Here is a 21,214-nt window from a genome sequence, read left to right as displayed (position 1 = left end):
TGTGCTGTCATTGACACACAATGTGACAGGAAAGATTGGCACAGGCCAGAAACAATTGTTTGTTTGTTATTCAATCGTTAAAAGACACATTTGTAAATTCTGTACCTGATAACATGCAGCAGATAGGACAGAATGCATAGCAAGCTATGTTAAATCACTGTATAAATATCTGTGATAGTCATTGTATGTATTTTTGTTTGATTCATAGTAATCCTGGCAACCTGTATACAGAATGGTGCAAGACTCCAAAAAGACTCCAATTTACAAGGGAAAAGGTCTTCATTAACCCTTTCATCGCTGCTATCCAGCAAAATCTACATAGCATCCCTAAAGACTGATATATGGACAAATCCTCAAGGAGTTTTCCAGTTTCACAAGAAAGGGGAAGGTTTTCATTAACCCTTTCATCACAAGTAATCATTACTTGTCTTTCAAACTACATGTACACTCCCACAACAGTGTACAGCACATCTCATCACTGTGATTATACAGAACTGTCTCATCCCTTCATATACCTTAATCACATATATGTAAACATTTGTCTGAGATATATTTTATATCATTGCATATATACCTTGTAAATATTTTATGTTTTTTTTATATATTACACAATAGATACTACCTATGCTTCCTTCGTAAAAGCTTCAAAAGTAATTAAATATCTAATACAGGATGGTATACCACGTTATAACAAATTGGGCCGAGATTATTAAGTGGGATGAATAATTCTCTTAATAAAGACTGTCACAAGTCTAAGATAATTATTTGTAGCATAACAGGGTCACTGTATATGCACATGGCTGCATATAAAATAATATTGGATGGAATTAGATATATTTAAAGCCATTCCTAAATGATATTTAATATCTGTTTGAAGCAAAATTATATTCATTTATTGTATTGATAGGATGTTACTATATACACATCAAAAGCATTTTAAATAATTATTAGTCAAAATATAGGTAGGATAGAAAACGCCTTTATATGGGTTAAACTGGTATAAGTTTATGTAAGATTGAGATGTATAAATAGGTACAAGGTAGAATAAGGAGATTTAAGACTGCATGGTAATTTATTCAGTGAGGAAATACAGAACAGAGTAGGTGTACTACTCACAGCCATTTGTGGTACTATTGCCCGAAGACAATTAAGACCTACTATTAACAAGCAAGGAAAGAAAGAAAGAAAGAAAAAAAAAAGACTGTTTCATATATGCCTGTTCTATTCAAAATCACAACCTGTTTGTGCAAAAGCAATATGGACACTGGTCACAACTGCGGCATTGGATAAACGCAAAGGAAACAGAACTGCTAAAGACTGTATAAAGACTATTACTATTACTGAGGGTCGTCACAAGTACTGAATGTTCAAGACACAGCACTCGACGTACACAGCCCTCTGCCTCAAACAGCGAAATGGCAAGCAAAGGAGCAGCTGCTACGAAGAATTCTACTTCTAGTAATGGTGCAAATGTTGCAAACGCAAGGCCATAATGCAAACGCAAGGCATCTCCAATTGCAAGCAAACCACGCAGATGACAGTCTTATCCCAGTAAATTGCTACATACAAGAACAGCAAAAATGTCCAAACGTACTGATCCAGATACAGAAAAAAGGTCTACAATTGGGCTATGGTATTCCAAATGTCTGTAGAAATTAGTTTTCCTCATGAATACTGAATAAAAACCTCAGTTTTGTCTGCTTTAGTTAAAAGTAGAATAAGGTTAGGTAAGCTAAGAATTTTTAGAGATTTTTAAAATCATAATGGTTATTATTATTACACTTATGGTATATATTATGGTTACAACGAAAGTTATGTTTGAAGGAATATTTTGAAATGTATTTGGAAGCAATTACGCTAGTTTAATGTGTGGCCAATCAAAAGAATTTCTCATGGCCACAAGGGGGCGACTGTTGCCTTATAGGTAATTGTCTGCACTTAGTATAATATTAGGGCAATGGATATTGTCTGAATCAAAATATAATTCATTATAAATAGGCGATGTTACCATAGTGGACAGTATACTGGATATATATAGTAAGGAATAGATATGAAATAAGTTTGAATGTATGAGGTAATGTTTAGCTGATTTAAGAGATTAGGTTTGTGTATGTGTTTATATAGATATACTGTATATTTGTGTTTTACAGCAAGATGGTAAAAAATAGTGTAGGGAACAGGTTTATTCTGCTCTAGTCATAAATAAGGCCAGAGAGGTTACAGTAAGATCAAGAGTCATTGTAGAGAAAAGGTATTAGGCCATAAATGATAATAGGTATGTGACAGAGCTCTGTTGGTCATTGGAATTCACAGGTGTGCTTACAGTAGATCAGAATCTACTGGTTTGTCTATTGTCCAGTGAAGGTTAAAAGCTAGGGAGTATAAATTAACTACTATGAAAAGAGATCACATCCATTGATAAAACATTGTGTAACCGACCCCAGGAAAACTTGTCAATACAACAGAACTTTGGATGAAAAGACATTCCAGATTTTACAATACTATACTTGCTTAAGGCAGTGTGGACACCACACTTTTATGACACCATGCCTCCGTGAACAGGACACGACAGCCCAGTTCAATGTTTGTTTTATTACACCTTGGAATCTGACAAACCTATAATTACCTATTCCATTGGAAACTATGAGAATATGATAGTTTGAATTGGTAAAATATGAGATAAAAGGACCAGACTTGTAGTTAGGAGTTAGAAGGAAGAGGGAGAGGGAGAAGAAGAAGGAGAAGGAAGGAAGTCAGTCAGGAGGAGAAGTCATGGAGAACATGCAGAAGGAATGATTCTTGGGATGGCAATCTTTAACTTGCAAGTATACATTTTATGTTAGCAATTGAAACTGTTTGTGAAACTTATGTCATGTTGTTTTATGTTATGTAACGAAGGAAGCATATATAATTATAATTAGTATATATATCACTACTGTGTATATCTTATTCTGTACGATTTGATCTGCCTGTAAATAAAGAATCATATAAAAAGAGCGGTAATATTCAAGCTTGAACTCTCTTTAAGGAATCTTAACTTAATAACTTCATAAGTCATATGTATAAGGACTGCATATATGTATCAGCCAATTAGTTTGTAAGCCTGACATAATATATTTGCAGATATATATGATAAATGCATATTAATTGAAATATATCCATATATTAAATACCATATATGATATATTAAATATTAATATTCATAAATATGATTCCATAAAGCAATATACCCAAAGCCTCTTACCCATTTGAAAGACTACAAATTGACTATATACAGTGGCGACGAAGCAGTCCATATGAATATGTACTAGTAGCAAAGGACATGTTTAGTCACTGGGCCGAAGCCTGGCCAGTAAGCAAAGCCACAGCAAAAACCACTGCAAAGAAACTGATAGCAGAAGTAGTATGTAGATTTGGGATACCTGAGGTTATAGAATCAGATAGAGGTACACATTTCACGGGAGAAGTCATGCAGCATATAATGAAAGATTTGGGGGTACAGCAGGCCTTCCATGTGCCTTACCAGCCCCAGGCGAGTGGGAGGGGGGACATCTGAACTTTGACCTTAAGCTAAAACTACAGAAATGACAGAAACCAAAAGAACTTGTCCAGAATGCCTACCTATTGTCTTGTTTAATATTAGGACCACACCCATGAAACCTAGTAAACTGACTCCATATAAATATTGTTTGGGTCAGCTCTAAGAACAGATTGTTATTATCCACAACAATTACAACATAATCATGATGATTTTTACAGGTTATGTACAGGAGGTCTGTAAAACATTGACTAACCTCCATTGCCGAGTGTTTTCTTCCATTCCAGACCCAGAAGGATCAGCTACGCATAAGCTAAATCCAGGAGATTGGGTCTATTTAAAGAGACATGTGAGAAAGACCTTTGAACCAAGATATGATGGTCCATATCAAGTGCTGCTAACCATGTCTACCTTAAATTAAGATGAAAGGTCGTGATACCTGATTACATGCATCCCACTCAAAGAAGCTGACAGTGACTCTCCAGCCAGAAGAATGAAGTTGCTTATCCTTTGATTGTTGTTAGGGGAAATTCCCAAGGTTTGGACTATAAGTCCAGGGGACTGGTTTACTGAAAGAAAATAGTTCAGGCCTAGATAGTGTAGGTAGATATTAGGGAGAAAAAGTGGAATCAAAAAGAGGGGAAATGATGGTGTAGGAGCTTCCTTTTAAATGGCAAATATATATTGATTCAAGCTTTTTCACATTAACTAAGATATTTACTGCTCCTCACTTCTTTAGGTTCGTGTTTCCTTAAAAGCTTCACAGATATGTTATAAGCAACATTGTATTTCAAAGCATGAATTACTCATTGTTATAACGCCAGATGTATCCAAGGCCAGTCAAGCATATCGCCAAAAGTTCTGAACATCGGGGAGGATTTTGACCTGTCCTGACCTCCAGAAAGGATGTTCCGGGAAAGCTGATAATCGCAAAGCAATAAATATATTTTAATTGCAAATTGTAATCTTATTTGACAAATGACGTGTTTCAGTTTTCAAGACATACATGGTGTATTTTGATTGGCTAAATGTATTGGCACACATGAATCCTTTGTTCTTTTGCTATAAAATAAAGCCATGATGGCCCCTAAGACAGATCAACTATGAACTGCTTAGGTTACACAATGATCCTGTGTCATCTATTCATTCACTGATCTCCAACCGGTTGCTAAGGGGAACAGCATTCTGACTGATGACTGAAGAGAGTTCATAATCAGACCTTAATAGGTTAACATACCCTATCACCCTTCAAAAAAATACTCCCCAAACAGCACATGACGCAAAGAAAAATGAAAGAAAAAAGAGGTGCAAGATGGAATTGTCCTTGGGCCCTCCCACCCACCCTTATGTTGTATAAACAGGACATGCACACTTTAACCAACCCATCATTTCAGTGACAGGGTCTGCCACACGACTGTGACTGAAATGACGGGTTGGTTTGGACCCCCACCAAAAAAGAAGCAATTAATCTCTCCTTGCACAAACTGGCTCTACAGAGGCAAGATGTCCACCTCATCATCATCCTCCGATATATCACCGTGTACATCCCCCTCCTCACAGATTATCAATTCGTCCCCACTGGAATCCACCATCTCAGCTCCCTGTGTACTTTGTGGAGGCAATTGCTGCTGGTCAATGTCTCCACGGAGGAATTGATTATAATTCATTTTAATGAACATCATCTTCTCCACATTTTCTGGAAGTAACCTCGTACGCCGATTGCTGACAAGGTGAGCGGCGGCACTAAACACTCTTTCGGAGTACACACTTGTGGGAGGGCAACTTAGGTAGAATAAAGCCAGTTTGTGCAAGGGCCTCCAAATTGCCTCTTTTTCCTGCCAGTATAAGTACGGACTGTCTGACGTGCCTACTTGGATGCGGTCACTCATATAATCCTCCACCATTCTTTCAATGGGGAGAGAATCATATGCAGTGCCAGTAGACGACATGTCCGACTCCGTAATCGTTGTCAGGTCCTTCAGTCCGGACCAGATGTCAGCATCAGCAGTCGCTCCAGACTGCCCTGCATCACCGCCAGCGGATGGGCTCGGAATTCTGAGCCTTTTCCTCGCACCCCCAGTTGCGGGAGAATGTGAAGGAGGAGATGTTGACAGGTCGCGTTCCGCTTGACTTGACAATTTTCTCACCAGCAGGTCTTTGAACCCCAGCAGACTTGTGTCTGCCGGAAAGAGAGATCCAAGGTAGGTTTTAAATCTAGGATCGAGCATGGTGGCCAAAATGTAGTGCTCTGATTTCAACGGATTGACCACCCGTGAATCCTTGTTAAGCGAATTAAGGGCTCCATCCACAAGTCCCACATGCCTAGCGGAATCGCTCTGTGTTAGCTCCTCCTTCAATGTCTCCAGCTTCTTCTGCAAAAGCCTGATGAGGGGAATGACCTGACTCAGACTGGCAGTGTCTGAACTGACTTCACGTGTGGCAAGTTCAAAGGGCAGCAGAACCTTGCACAACGTTGAAATCATTCTCCACTGCGCTTGAGACAGGTGCATTCCACCTCCTATATCGTGCTCAATTGTATAGGCTTGAATGGCCTTTTGCTGCTCCTCCAACCTCTGAAGCATATATAGGGTTGAATTCCACCTCGTTACCACTTCTTGCTTCAGATGATGGCAGGGCAGGTTCAGGCGTTTTTGGTGTTGCTCCAGTCTTCTGTACGTGGTGCCTGTACGCCGAAAGTGTCCCGCAATTCTTCTGGCCACCGACAGCATCTCTTGCACGCCCCTCTCGTTTTTTAAATAATTCTGCACCACCAAATTCAAGGTATGTGCAAAACATGGGACGTGCTGGAATTTGCCCATATTTAATGCACACACAATATTGCTGGTTGTCCGATGCCACAAATCCACAGGAGAGTCCAATTGGGGTAAGCCCTTCCGCGATGATCTTCCTCAGTTGCCGTAAGAGGTTTTCAGCTGTGAAAAAGTAAATTGTGTTTATAGCATGTCATCCTCAGGTTCAGTTATGTTGTGAGGGAATGGTTTTGCCAATTTAATAAAGTATAAATAATTTTAATTGGTCCTGGACCACCAAACTATGCTACCAGTGCAAGAACCCCAGTTTGGAAACTACTGCCATAAAATAAACCTTTTTTGTTTTTTTTAAACTACATGTAATACACCTTAGAGCTCAGTTCCTAAAAGGTTTTAAACCCTTGCATACAGTAAACTACACATATTTAAAAATCCTACACCGGGCACAAGTGCTCACGGGCCAATTTCATGGCAGTCTCGGATAGGAGGGCATTGTGGATTCACCAAGGGAATGCTGATGCTGACTCCAAGAAGAAAGGGAGTCTCTTCCCTATGAAGGTGAAGCCTTGTTTGGCGACGGCCTAGTTAATTTGATCTCGGCAGCTCCCGCAGGTAAGTCATCCTTCTTGCCCTATGTTCCCTCTCAACGGATGAAGACGCATCATTATCTGACGCAGTCATTTCGGCCCAATAGATATGCAAGAAGTTAAGATTCCCCTTTCTTTGCAGGTAGAGGCAGGAAAAGAGGGAAGAGGTCTGTAGCCTCTTCAAGATCGCAGGAGCAGAGATCGTCCTCTGCTTCTGCCAAATCCACTGCATGACGCTGGGGCTCTCTTGCAGGAGCCCGCACCAGTGGGGGGCACGTCTAAAACTCTTCAGTCAGTTCTAGATTCATTCGGACCTGGACTCGTGGGTTTTACAAATAGTGTCCCAAGGGTTCAAACTGGGGTTTCAAGACGTTCCCCCTCACCGATTGTTCAAATCAGCCTTAGTCAGCAGGGAGAAGGTTTTTATTCAAGCCTCTTCGTGGTCCCGAAGCCGGACGGCTCAGTCAGACCAATCTTAAATCTGAAATCCCTTAATTTCTACCTAAAGAAATTCAATTTCAAGATGGAATCTCTCAGGGTAGTGATCTCCAGTCCGGGGGATAAAGGAGATTTCATGGTTTTGGTAGACATAAAGGATGCCTACTTATATGTTCCCATTTAGCCACTGCATCAAGCTACCTGAGGTTTGCAATTCAGGATTGTCATTACCAATTTCAGACGTTGCCGTTTGGTCTGTCCACGGCTCCGAGGATTTTCACCAGGGTGATGGCGGAAATGATGGTTCTCCTTCGCAAGCAAGGAGTCACAATTATCCCGTACTTGGATGATCTCCTGATAAAGGCGAGATCCAGGGACCAGTTGGTGCAAAACATCTACTCTCCCTGACAGTTCTTCAACAACATGGTTGGCTCCTAAACTTGCCAAAATCGCAGTTGGTCCCAATGACGCGGTTGTTGTTTTTGGGAGTGATACTGGACACAGAAGAGGTTTTCTTCTAGTGGAAAGGCTCTGGAGATCCAGAGTCTGGTCAAACAAATTCTGAAACCAGCAAGAGTGTTAATCCATCAATGCATTCAGTTGCTGGGAAAGATGGTTGCGGCCTACGAGGCCATTCAGTTTGGCAGGTTCCATGCCAGAGTGTTCCAGTGGGACCTGTTGGACAAGTGGTCCGGATCCCACCTACACATGCACCGGAGGATAATCCTGTCTTCCAAGACCAGAATCTCACTCCATTGGTGGCTGCACAGTTCTCACCACCTAGAGGGGCGATGGTTCGGGATCCAGGATGGGATCCTAGGGACCACGGATGCAACCCTCCGAGGCTGGAGAGCAGTCACACAGGGGGAAAACATCCAAGGAAGATGGTCAAGTCTTCCTTGGATGTTTTCATCTCCACATAAATGTTCTGGAGTTAAGGGCCATTTAATAACTGCAGACACAGTATGCACTGGGACGGGTGCCCAGCATCCTCTACGGACTAAGAGAAAAGGATTTACCGGTAGGTATTAAAATCCTATTTTCTCTAACGTCCTAGAGGGTGCTGTGGACTCCGTAAGGACCATGGGGATAGACGGGCTCCGCAGGAGACATGGGCACTTTAAGAAAGACTTTAGTTCTGGGTGTGCACTGGCTCCTCCCTCTATGCCCCTCCTCCAGAACTCAGTTTGATACTGTACCCAGTGGAGACTGGGTGCTTTTCAGGAGCTCTCCTGAGCTTTCTGACAGAAAGTATTTTGTTAGGTTTTTAATTTTCAGGGAGCACTGCTGGCAACAGACTCCCTCATCGAGGGACTGAGGGGAGAGAAGCAGCCCTACTCTCTGAGTTGCAAGGTCCTGCTTCTTAGGCTACTGGACACCATTAGCTCCAGTGGGATTGGTACGCAGGATCTCACCCTTGCCGTCCGTCCCAGAGCCGCGCCGCCGTCCCCCTCGCAGAGCCGGAAGATAGAAGCCGGGTGAGTATGAGAAGAAAAGAAGACTTCAGAGGCGGCAGAAGACTTCATGATCTTCACTGAGGTAACGCACAGCACTGCAGCTGTGCGCCTTTGCTCCCATACACCTCACATACTCCGGTCACTGTAAGGGTGCAGGGCGCAGGGGGGGCGCCCTGGGCAGCAATATAAACCTCTTTCGCAAAAATATAACATATATACAGCTGGGCACTTTATATATGTATAAGCCCCCACCAATTTTACAGTTTAAGCGGGACAGAAGCCCGCCTCCGAGGGGGCGGGGCTTCTCCCTCAGCACTCACCAGCGCCATTTTTCTCCACAGCACCGCTGAGAGGAAGCTCCCCGGACTCTACCCTGCTTATACCACGTTAGACAAGAGGGTTGAAAAGAGGGGGGGGGGCACATAATTCGCAAATTACATACAGCAGCACTACTGGGCAAACATTAAGTTACTGTTTTATTCCTGGGTTATATAGCGCTGGGGGGTGTGCTGGCATACTCTCTCTCTGTCTCTCCAAAGGGCCTTGTGGGGAAACTGTCTTCAGAAAAAGCATTCCCTGTGTGTGTAGTGTGTCGGTACACGTGTGTCGACATGTCTGAGGAAGAAGGCTATATTAGAGAGGAGCGGGAGCAAATGAATGTGGTGTCTCCGCCGACAGCTGATTGGATGGATATGTGGAATGTTTTAAATGCTAGTGTAAACTCATTGCACAAAAGATTAGACAAGGCAGAAGCTTTGGGACAGTCAGGGTTTCAACCCATGCCTGATCCTATGTTGCAGGGACTGTCAGGGTCTCATAAGCGCCCACTATCCCAGATTGTTGACACAGATACCGACACGGATTCTGACTCCAGTGTCGATTACGATGATGCAAAGTTACAGCCAAAATTGGCAAAATCCATTCGATTTATGATTATGGCAATAAAAGATGTTTTGCACATCACAGAGGAACCCCCTGTTGCTGACAAGAGGGTACATATGTACAAGGGAAAGAAGCCTGAGGTAACCTTTCCCCCCTCACACGAGCTGAACGAGTTATGTGAAAAAGCTTGGGAATCTCCAGATAAAAGACTGCAGATTTCCAAAAGGATTCTTATGGCGTATCCTTTCCCATCAACGGATAGGTTACGATGGGAATCCTCCCCTAGGGTGGACAAAGCATTAACACGCTTATCCAAGAAGGTAGCCCTCCCGTCCCAGGATACGGCTACCCTCAAAGAGTGTGCTGACCGCAAACAGGAGATTACCCTGAAGTCCATTTATACACATTCAGGTACCTTACTCAGACCGGCAATTGCGTCGGCCTGGGTGTGTAGTGCTGTAGCGGCATGGACAAATACCTTATCTGAGGGGATGGATAGCCTAGACAAGGATACTATTTTATTGACCCTGGGGCATATAAGAGATGCTGTCCTATATATGTGTGTATGCAAACTACAGGTGGTGCTGCAGGGCCCACACCCTTTTACTTGTCTTGTAGAGCAGCTCTGAAGCTGTTACAGTGCCCAGCTGCTGCAAGAAATCAGCTTGAATGCTTCAGGGGCTTGGGCATGGCCAACATGAGCCCCACACCGAAGGAGGGTGGGGGTGTTTAATGCAAACTTGGGGTTATACAAGCGCCGCAAAAGGCCGCCATGCCCTGCATGCCCCTTTTCTCTTTTCATATACAGATGAGGGTTCCAGCCAACTTTGGCCCACTGCTTGGATGACATCACCGTATGCAAATCCGTCTGCTGCAGACCTTCCCCCAGGAATGCTTGCAATAGTTGTTGCATATGGTTTAATGTCTGAGGGTGCTTCAGTATTAGGCAGCCTTCCGCCCTCCCATGTTCATCTGAAAAGATGTGGTCTCCCTGCAGTTGTCCCCAGACGAGAGTTCCCTTGTGCTTCCTCAGTTAAATCTCCTTAACTTGACGGGGGTGTGCCCGAGCAGCCGCCCTCCCCAGCCCTATCCCAACACATACTTATCTTGCATATGAGATCTCTTGATCATGAAGATAGTTCTCACAGGTTGAGGTTCATCCTGGCCCCGCTCCCCGCTGGAGAGCGCTGATGGGGACAGCAGCGGGGCTTCAGTAGAAGGGTGAGTATGTGTGGCCAGAGACATCCCTTCCCATGCGCAGGCCTGCAGAGTCTGCCACGCAGGATGGGGCATGTGGCACTCTCCCTCCCAGGGGCTCTTCCAGATGTAGCTCCTCAGCAGTATTTTTCCCGGGCTGCGCGGCGCTCTCCCCGACTGGCATCCGCCCTGGAACACTGCCTTCCTCAACGCAACATCAGTAGGGGGCCCTGGCCTCATCACCATCCCAGGTCTTTCTCATGTATGTATCATGTATGTGTGTGATATATGTATGAATCATATATGTTTGTGATATATATATATATATATGTATGTATCTATCTATCTATCGTATGTGTGTGTGTATATATATATGTATCTATCATGTATGTATGTATGTATCTATCTTGTATGTATGTGTTCTATCTATCTATCTATCTATCTATCTATCTATCTATCTATCTATCTATCGTGTGTGTGATATATGTATGTATCTATCATGTATGTGTTATATGTATGTATCACACCTTCCTCTATACATATACATACATACATACATACATACATACATACACACACCTATATCTGTACGTACACTGACATACACACACCAACATCTATACATAAACACGCTGACCCCTAAACGTACACCAACGTACCCACACCTGCATCTATACCTACACATGCTGACACGTGGACGTACACCGGCTTACCCACATGTGAATCTATACATACATGTGCTGACACCTGGACATACACTGATGTACCCACACCTAACATCTATACATACACATGCTAACACCTGGACGTATACAGACGTACCCACATTTGCATCCATGCATATATAGATGTAGGTGTGTGCACGTCAGTGTACGTCCAGGTGTCAACGCGTGTATGTATAGATGCAGGTGTGGGTACGTCTGTGTATGTCCAGGTGTCAGAATGTGTATGTATAGATGCAGGTGTGGGAACGTCAGTGTAGGTACAGGTGTCAGCGCGTGTATGTATAGATGCAGGTGCTTGTATGTCCAGATGTCAGTGCATGTATGTATAGATGCAAGTGTGGGTACGTCGGTGTATGTCCATTTGTCAGCGCGTGTATATATAGATGCAGGTGCTTGTATGTTGGTGTATGTCCAGGTGTCAGCATGTGTATGTATAGATGCAGGTGTGGGAATGTTGGTGTATGTCCAGGTGTCAGGGCGTGTATGTATGGATATTAGGTGTGGGTACATCAGTGTATGTCCAGGTGTTAGCGCATGTATGTATAGATGCAGGATAATAATCACACAGCGTGCCCCCCACCAACCACAAACCTCCCCCACCCCCCTGTATAACATAAACACCGCTAATTCCACTTACACACAATAATTTCAGTTTGCGACCAGGAGCCGGCAATGAATGTGCACCCAAATGAAGCCACTGTACATGCCCTGCAGGCTGCTATGTACTGCACAGGAGCAACAAATGTAAATGCCCTATCTTTAAAATGGGGCATACTAAATTAAAAAAACCTGTAACTTTCTGTAAAACCTTAACCCCAAAAGGCACTACACTAACATCGGGGTGTAGAGTTGGATCTTGATCCAAGGCACCAACAGGCTAAAGCTTTGACTGTTCCCAGGATGCCTTGCACCGCCTCCTCTATAACCCTGCCCAGTGGCGTAACTAGACCTTTGTGGGCCCCATAGCAAAATTCTGAATGGGCCCACCAGCACTCAACAAGAATGAGTGGCGTTTGGGGTCAGAAAAGTAGAGGGGAAGGGGTCTGACAGAGTAGGGGGCAGGACATGAATGAATAGAAACTGAGGTGTCCATTATATAAAGAAATACAGTATGTGTGTCTGTGTGTATATCACACACACACACATATAAGGGAAATTCAAATGCCCTCAATTATTGCGCCCATTACACTCTGGTTTAGGTGCACAAAGCACCTAAACCTGAATAAAGTAATGGGCGCGATCATGAAAAGACACCGTTTGGTTGCCCAAATGGGTCTCTTTGCACACATTTCAGCTTGTTTCCCCTGGGGGTAGCGAGCTGAAATAAACATGTCGCACCCGTTGGCAGCAACATTAGAATAGCTGCTGACGGGCACGATTGAGGGAGGAAAGGGACATTTGAATCCAGCCCATAGATGCAATGTGAATATGTAATTTGTACCTTCCTATCTTAAAATGTATATAGTAGTGTTTACACTAGAGGTCTTTCCGAACCCCCTAATCCTAACATTGTAATTTGCTTTAGGGCGCACCTCCAATTAGTCTAGTGTTTCGTATTTTCACATTAAATACTTTCTTGCATTGGTTGGTTAAAGATTAGATCGTATATTTTTCTAGATATAGCTGTGCATAGTCTACAAGGCTACATGCTTCTCCCCTAACTAGAGATGTGCAGCGGGCATTTTTCGTGTTTCATGTTTTGGTTTTGGTTTTGGATCCGCAGTTGTGTTTTGGATACGGACGCGTTTTGGCAAAACCACCCTTTCGGGTTTTGTATTCGGGTGATTTTTTTTTAAAACCTCAAACAGCTAAAATCATAGAATTTGGGGGTAATTTTGATCCTATAGTATTAAGCTCAATAACCATAATTTCTACTCCTTTCCAGTCTATTCTGAACACCTCACACCTCCCAATATTATTTTTAGTCCTAATATTTGCACCAAGGTCCCTGACTAAGCTAAGCGACCCAAGTGGGCAGCACAAACACCTGGCCCATCTAGGAGTGGCACTGCAGTGTCAGACAGGATGGCACTTAAAAAAATAGCCCCAAACAGCACATGATGCAAAGATAAATAAAAAAAGAGGCGCAAGATGAAATTGTAGTGTGTCTCTCCTGCTCAGTGTCAGTTCTCAGTAGTATCCTCATCAGTGCTCAGTATCACTGCTCATTGTCTTGTGCTGCAATGTGGTGCTCAGTATACTAGAGTACATTACTAATAGTCCAGTGCTGCATCTTGCTGCTCAGTGTCAGTTCTAGTATCCTCATCAGTGCTCAGTATCACTGCTCATTGTCTTGTGCTGCATTGTGGTGCTCAGTATACTACAGAACATTACTAATAGTCCAGTGCTGCATCTGGCTGCTCAGTGTCAGTTCTAGTAATCTCATCAGTGCTCCGTATCACTGCTCATTGTCTTGTGGTGCTCAGTATACTACAGTACATTAATAATACTCCAGTGTCTTGTGCCGCATATGGCTGCTGTAGGGTGCTGTGGTAGTGTCCAGTCACTGTGCATATGTCATCATTTCAGTCACAGTGATATCTGGTATCTATCTAGTGGTATCTAATTCCAGACATTACCACCGTCTAATTCCAGATATATTACTGGCATATAATTCCACACATTAAAAAATGGAGAACAAAAAGGTGGAGGGTAAAATAGGGAAAGATCAAGATCCACTTCCACCTAGTGCTGAAGCTGCTGCCACTAGTCAAGGCAGAGACAATTCAATGCCATCAACATTATGTAATGATTATACGATACATTATATATCATATCATTGTATGGTTGTAAAATACAACTTAAAAACTTTAATGAATAAATACATAAAGTAGCTTTTATGTAACCTTTTTAAACCTATTAGCATAGACCGAATCTCATCGTGTGTATAGGCCTTTAGTTCAACAACAGCATGGGACCAGTTAGTGTGTTTTGACCACTGCACAGCACCTGGTGTTATATAGTAAGCACCACTATGGCATAGTATACAGCATTATGGGCCTGATATGAGTGTGACCAGCGGTGATGTGGAATGCAGTAGGAGGTGCTGTTTAGCAAGCACCACTTCTATATTCACCATGCAGTATATTGTGTGAATATAGAAGTGTTGGCTGTGTTATGTATTAGAGTAATTATTGCAGCTCCCAGCTAAAATTGCAACAATGTAATTTAGTGACAAGCTGCAGAGATTAACCCTTTCTGTGGCTGCTGCACAACCTCTATTCATATCGCTGAATTCAATTAGGGAGATGTTCTCACCCCGCGAGCAAGCGCAGGTATATGCCACACTTAAATGTATGGGTATGGTCTCCATAAAATGAGCGTAGCCTTGCAGGCAAAGACTACCTTACACCCTAGTTCTTGACCCTGCACCAACAGACCTCGGCCACCACAGGGAAAAAAGTACAGTAATTTCCACCATGTTAAGCCCCACACATTAATGCCCTTTGGAACATATTATGTCACTCACCACAATATCTGTGATACACTATGCCCTACAGTAAAGCTTCTAATTACTTTTACAAAAACTGCTCAACGCCAAGAGTTTCACGTGCTGGGTGTCATGCTCATTGCCAGGGGTTTCACTCTCTGGGTGTCATGCTCATTGCCAGGGGGAACGCAGTAGGAGGTGTTATATAGTAAGCACCACTATGGCATAGTATATAGCATTATATATATTGTGAGCACTGGTGATGTTGAGTGCAGTAGAGCTGCTGCTGGGTAATTACAATTTACTACAACCACCAATATATTCTGCTGCACTATATATATGCAAAGCTAATTCTGCTGGGTAAATACAATTGACTACAACCACCAATATATTCTGCTGCACTATATCTATATTTGCAAAGCTAATTCTGCTGGGTAATTACAATTGACTACAACCACCAATATATTCTGCTGCACTATATCTATATATGCAAAGCTAATTCTGCTGAGTAATTACAATTGACTACAACCACCAATATATTCTGCTGCACTATATCTATATATGCAAAGCTAATTCTGCTGGGTAATGCAAATTGAAACATTATTGCATAGTATGTGATTTTTAAGTACTTTTTTAAAGTTTTGAATGATATAGACCCAGTTTAATCTTTGTGGAATGCCTGGTTGTTGTTTTTAAGGTAATTTATTGCCTGGCATTTGAGGTGGGGGGGGTTTGGTTACAGATTTCAATTATTGGTTTTACTTGTAATAGTCTTCTACTTAAGTCCAATGGTGTAGGCTGTGCAAAGCCGTTTGGCTGTGCATTTATTGATCCAAGCGTGCATTTTTATCAAAGCGTGATAAAATTGACACATAACAGCAGCGTTCAATCAGCGTTAATTTATCTTCAGCTGATATCGATTGTGAATTGACGTTTCTTCTCTTCTTGTCACCTACAGTTAATTACAATTGACTACAACCACCAATATATTCTGCTGCACTATATCTATATATGCAAAGCTAATTCTGCTGGGTAATGCAAATTGAAACATTATTGCATAGTATGTGATTTTGAAGTACCTTTTTAAAGTTTTGAATGATATAGACCCAGTTTAATCTTTGTGGAATGCCTGGTTGTTGTTTTTAAGGTAATTTATTGCCTGGCATTTGAGGGGATGGGGTGTGGTTACAGATTTCAATTATTGGTTTCACTTGTAATAGTCTTCTACTTAAGTCCAATGGTGTAGGCTGTGCAAAGCTGTTTGGCTGTGCATTTATTGATCTAAGCATGCATTTTTATCAAAGCGTGATAAAATTGACACATAACAGCAGTGTTCAATCAGCATTAATTTATCTTCAGCTGATATCGATTGTGAATTGACGTTTCTTCTCTTCTTGTCACCTCCAGGTAATTACAATTGACTACAACCACCAATATATTCTGCTGCACTATATCTATATATGCAAAGCTAATTCTGCTGGGTAATGCAAATTGAAACATTATTGCATAGTATGTGATTTTGAAGTACTTTTTTAAAGTTTTGAATGATATAGACCCAGTTTAATATTTGTGGAATGCCTGGTTGTTGTTTTTAAGGTAATTTATTGCCTGGCATTTGAGGGGGTGGGGTGTGGTTACAGATTTCAATTATTGGTTTCACTTGTAATAGTCTTCTACTTAAGTCCAATGGTGTAGGCTGTGCAAAGCCATTTGGCTGTGCATTTATTGATCTAAGCGTGCATTTTTATCAAAGCGTGATAAAATTGACACATAACAGCAGTGTTCAATCAGCGTTCAATCGAAGTGAAAAAGAAGGAAAACAGAAGCACACCAATCTAACAAAACAAAGAAAACTGAAGAACTAATAACAAATGTGAGTCACTTACTCCTCAGATCACTCACCTCCTGATTGTTGCATCTGATTACATAGCACAGAACTACCTTACTTGGACATTTCATAAACCATCCATTTCACCTACAAATGCCTGTATCTGTATTATTGTAATTTTGTTTTTTAAGCACAGCTGCACCAATGCAATTTTACCTGCAAACACTTAAAACATCTAACATAATTACCATTGCTTCTTAAACCTCTCACAATCCTTTCATTTCTTACACTCCAAATACATTTCTGCACCCACTTTATCTACGCTTTTGACTCATTTCATACAAATCTACACCCCTTGAGCCTACACTGCTTTTCTCACCTGCATTTCTGCAATTCTTCTGCTCGGATTGCCTTACAGTCTCCTCTCCTACTTCCACTACTTCAACCTATTTACCTACTTAACACTATGTCAAGGTTTTCTTATACTCCCCACATCACTCAGTGTCTACCTAATAATGTATCTTTATCCTTCCCCCACTAGTCTCCTTCACCTCCTCCTCTCTCCCCTCCTCTGTCTCCCCTCCATCCCTCTGTTTCCTTCCCCCACCTTTCCTGTTACCCCACTTTCATTCACCTCTGCCCCATGGTCCTGCTACCCCACAACTCAGCCCTGCTCCCTCTCTCCCTTCCCTGTCACCTCCCCACACCCCCATCCACATCACACTGACCTCCCTCCCTGCCCACCTCCTGCAGTTTCCCCTCCTAGCTCAGGCACCCGTACCATCACTACTCTCTCATCATCCCTGCCCTCAAAGTTAATCCCACCTCATCGCTACAGCAACCCTGAAAATCTAATTCACATCTCTCCCACAAACTCATACCCCCTATCCTGTGCCCTCTGGAATGCCAGATCTGTTTGTAACAAACTGGTCCCCACTCATGACCTTTTCATTTCCAACTCCCTACACCTACTAGCCATTACTGAAACTTGGATTACGCCCTCTGACACTACTTCTGCTGCTGCTCTCTCTGCTGGGGGCCTTACATTCACACACACACCCCGACCTGGGGGTCGCCATGGGGGTGGTGTTGGGGTCCTTTTACCTTCTAGTTACTCCTACCAACTCATACCACCAGAAACATCCCTTATATTCTCTACATTTGAGGTCCACGCCATATGCCTCTTCCAACCAGTCCATCTTAGAGTAGCTGTCATTTACCGCCCCCCTGGCACTGCTTCCAAATTCATCGACAACTTTGCTTCCTGGCTTCCTCACTTCCTCTCTTCTGACATTCCCACCATTATCCTAGGCGATTTCAACATCCCTATTGACATCCCCACACAATCCCCTGCCTCTAAACTCCTTAACCTCACCTCTTCACTTGGTCTCTCCCAGTGGACCTCCTCACCCTCCCATGTGAATGGGAGCTCACTGGATCTGGTCTTCACTCACCGCTGTGATATTTCTGATTTTTCCAACTCCCCATTTCCCCTCTCTGACCACCACCTGCTCTCCTTCAACCTATCTCTCTCGACTTCCCCATCTCTACCTCCTAAGGCTACCATCACTAAGCGTAACATTGAAGCTATTGACACCACATTCCTTTCCTCCCTGTTTGACTCACTTCTCTCTCCTATTCTCTCTCTCTCATGCCCTGAACAAGCCACTTCCACATACAATGCTTCCCTTACTTCTGCTCTTGACTCTGTTGCTCCACCAACCACTATTCACCCTTGCAAATTAACACCTCAACCCTGGCACACCAAATGCACCAGATATCTGCAAAAATGCTCATGTACTGCTGAGCGACACTGGAGGAAATCACGCTCTAAGGCAGACTTCCTCCATTTCAAACTTATGCTCTCATCCTTCAGTGCTGCCCTTTCTCTTGCTAAACAGTCATACTTCAAGAACCTCATCTCCTCCCAGTCTTCCAACCCCCGGCGCCTCTTTGCCACTCTCAACTCACTCCTCTGCCCACCTCCACCTCGTCTCCCTTCCTCACTCTCTGCTCTTGACTTTGCCACTTACTTCACATCCAAAATTGACTCCATACGTCAGGACATCACATCACACCAGACTATCAGTAACCAGCCTTCTCCCATCCCTTACCAACCCTCCCCATCCCTCGCACCAACTCTGTCATCTTTCTCCCATGCATCTGGAGAGGAAGTCATGGCCCTCATTCGTTCCTGTCCCCTCACCACCTCCCCACTTGACCCTTTTCTAGTGTCCTTCGTTTGGGAGAAAAATGCAATGGTACAAGACAGCTTTTCCTTGCCAATATCTCTCTTTTGCAAAGAGCTGCGCATTGGAAAATTCAGGGCTATGTCGTGTAGATGATGGCTTAACAGGAGGCTTTAAAATTTTCTTTCTAGTGACCTTCGTTTGGGAGAAAAATGCAAAGGTACCTGACAGCTTTTCCTTGCCAATATCTCTCTTTTGCAAAGAGCTGCGCATTGGAAAATTCAGGGCTATGTCGTGTAGATGATGGCATAGCAGGAGGCTTTAAAATTTTAATTCTAGTGTCCTTCGTTTGGGAGAAAAATGCAAAGGTACAAGACAGCTTTTCCTTGCCAATATCTCTCTTTTGCAAAGAGCTGCGCATTGGAAAATTCAGGGCTATGTCGTGTAGATGATGGCATAACAGGAGGCTTTAAAATTTTAATTCTAGTGTCCTTCGTTTGGGAGAAAAATGCAAAGGTACAAGACAGCTTTTCCTTGCCAATATCTCTCTTTTGCAAAGAGCTGCGCATTGGAAAATTCAGGGCTATGTCGTGTAGATGATGGCCTAACAGGAGGCTTTAAAATTTTAATTCTAGTGTCCTTCGTTTGGGAGAAAAATGCAAAGGTACAAGACAGCTTTTCCTTGCCAATATCTCTCTTTTGCAAAGAGCTGCGCATTGGAAAATTCAGGGCTATGTCGTGTAGATGATGGCCTAACAGGAGGCTTTAAAATTTTCTTTCTAGTGTCCTTCGTTTGGGAGAAAAATGCAAAGGTACAAGACAGCTTTTCCTTGCCAATATCTCTCTTTTGCAAAGAGCTGCGCATTGGAAAATTCAGGGCTATGTCGTGTAGATGATGGCCTAACAGGAGGCTTTAAAATTTTCTTTCTAGTGTCCTTCGTTTGGGAGAAAAATGCAATGGTACAAGACAGCTTTTCCTTGCCAATATCTCTCTTTTGCAAAGAGCTGCGCATTGGAAAATTCAGGGCTATGTCGTGTAGATGATGGCCTAACAGGAGGCTTTAAAATTTTAATTCTAGTGTCCTTCGTTTGGGAGAAAAATGCAAAGGTACAAGACAGCTTTTCCTTGCCAATATCTCTCTTTTGCAAAGAGCTGCGCATTGGAAAATTCAGGGCTATGTCGTGTAGATGATGGCCTAACAGCAGGCTTTAAAATTTTCTTTCTAGTGTCCTTCGTTTGGGAGAAAAATGCAAAGGTACAAGACAGCTTTTCCTTGCCAATATCTCTCTTTTGCAAAGAGCTGCGCATTGGAAAATTCAGGGCTATGTCGTGTAGATGATGGCCTAACAGGAGGCTTTAAAATTTTCTTTCTAGTGTCCTTCGTTTGGGAGAAAAATGCAATGGTACAAGACAGCTTTTCCTTGCCAATATCTCTCTTTTGCAAAGAGCTGCGCATTGGAAAAATCAGGGCTATGTCGTGTAGATGATGGCCTAACAGGAGGCTTTAAAATTTTCTTTCTAGTGTCCTTCGTTTGGGAGAAAAATGCAAAGGTACAAGACAGCTTTTCCTTGCCAATATCTCTCTTTTGCAAAGAGCTACGCATTGGAAAATTCAGGGCTATGTCGTGTAGATGATGGCCTAACAGGAGGCTTTAAAATTTTCTTTCTAGTGTCCTTCGTTTGGGAGAAAAATGCAAAGGTACAAGACAGCTTTTCCTTGCCAATATCTCTCTTTTGCAAAGAGCTGCGCATTGGAAAATTCAGGGCTATGTCGTGTAGATGATGGCCTAACAGGAGGCTTTAAAATTTTCTTTCTAGTGTCCTTCGTTTGGGAGAAAAATGCAATGGTACAAGACAGCTTTTCCTTGCCAATATCTCTCTTTTGCAAAGAGCTGCGCATTGGAAAATTCAGGGCTATGTCGTGTAGATGATGGCCTAACAGGAGGCTTTAAAATTTTCTTTCTAGTGACCTTCGTTTGGGAGAAAAATGCAAAGGTACAAGACAGCTTTTCCTTGCCAATATCTTTCTTTTGCAAAGAGCTGCGCATTGGAAAATTCAGGGCTATGTCGTGTAGATGATGGCCTAACAGGAGGCTTTCAAATTTTAATTCTAGTGTCCTTCGTTTGGGAGAAAAATGCAAAGGTACCTGACAGCTTTTCCTTGCCAATAT

The sequence above is a fragment of the Pseudophryne corroboree genome, unplaced genomic scaffold (genome assembly GCF_028390025.1).
Source record: "Pseudophryne corroboree isolate aPseCor3 unplaced genomic scaffold, aPseCor3.hap2 scaffold_166, whole genome shotgun sequence".
Taxonomy (NCBI): Eukaryota; Metazoa; Chordata; class Amphibia; order Anura; family Myobatrachidae; genus Pseudophryne; species Pseudophryne corroboree.
This window is presented reverse-complemented; position numbering follows the sequence as displayed.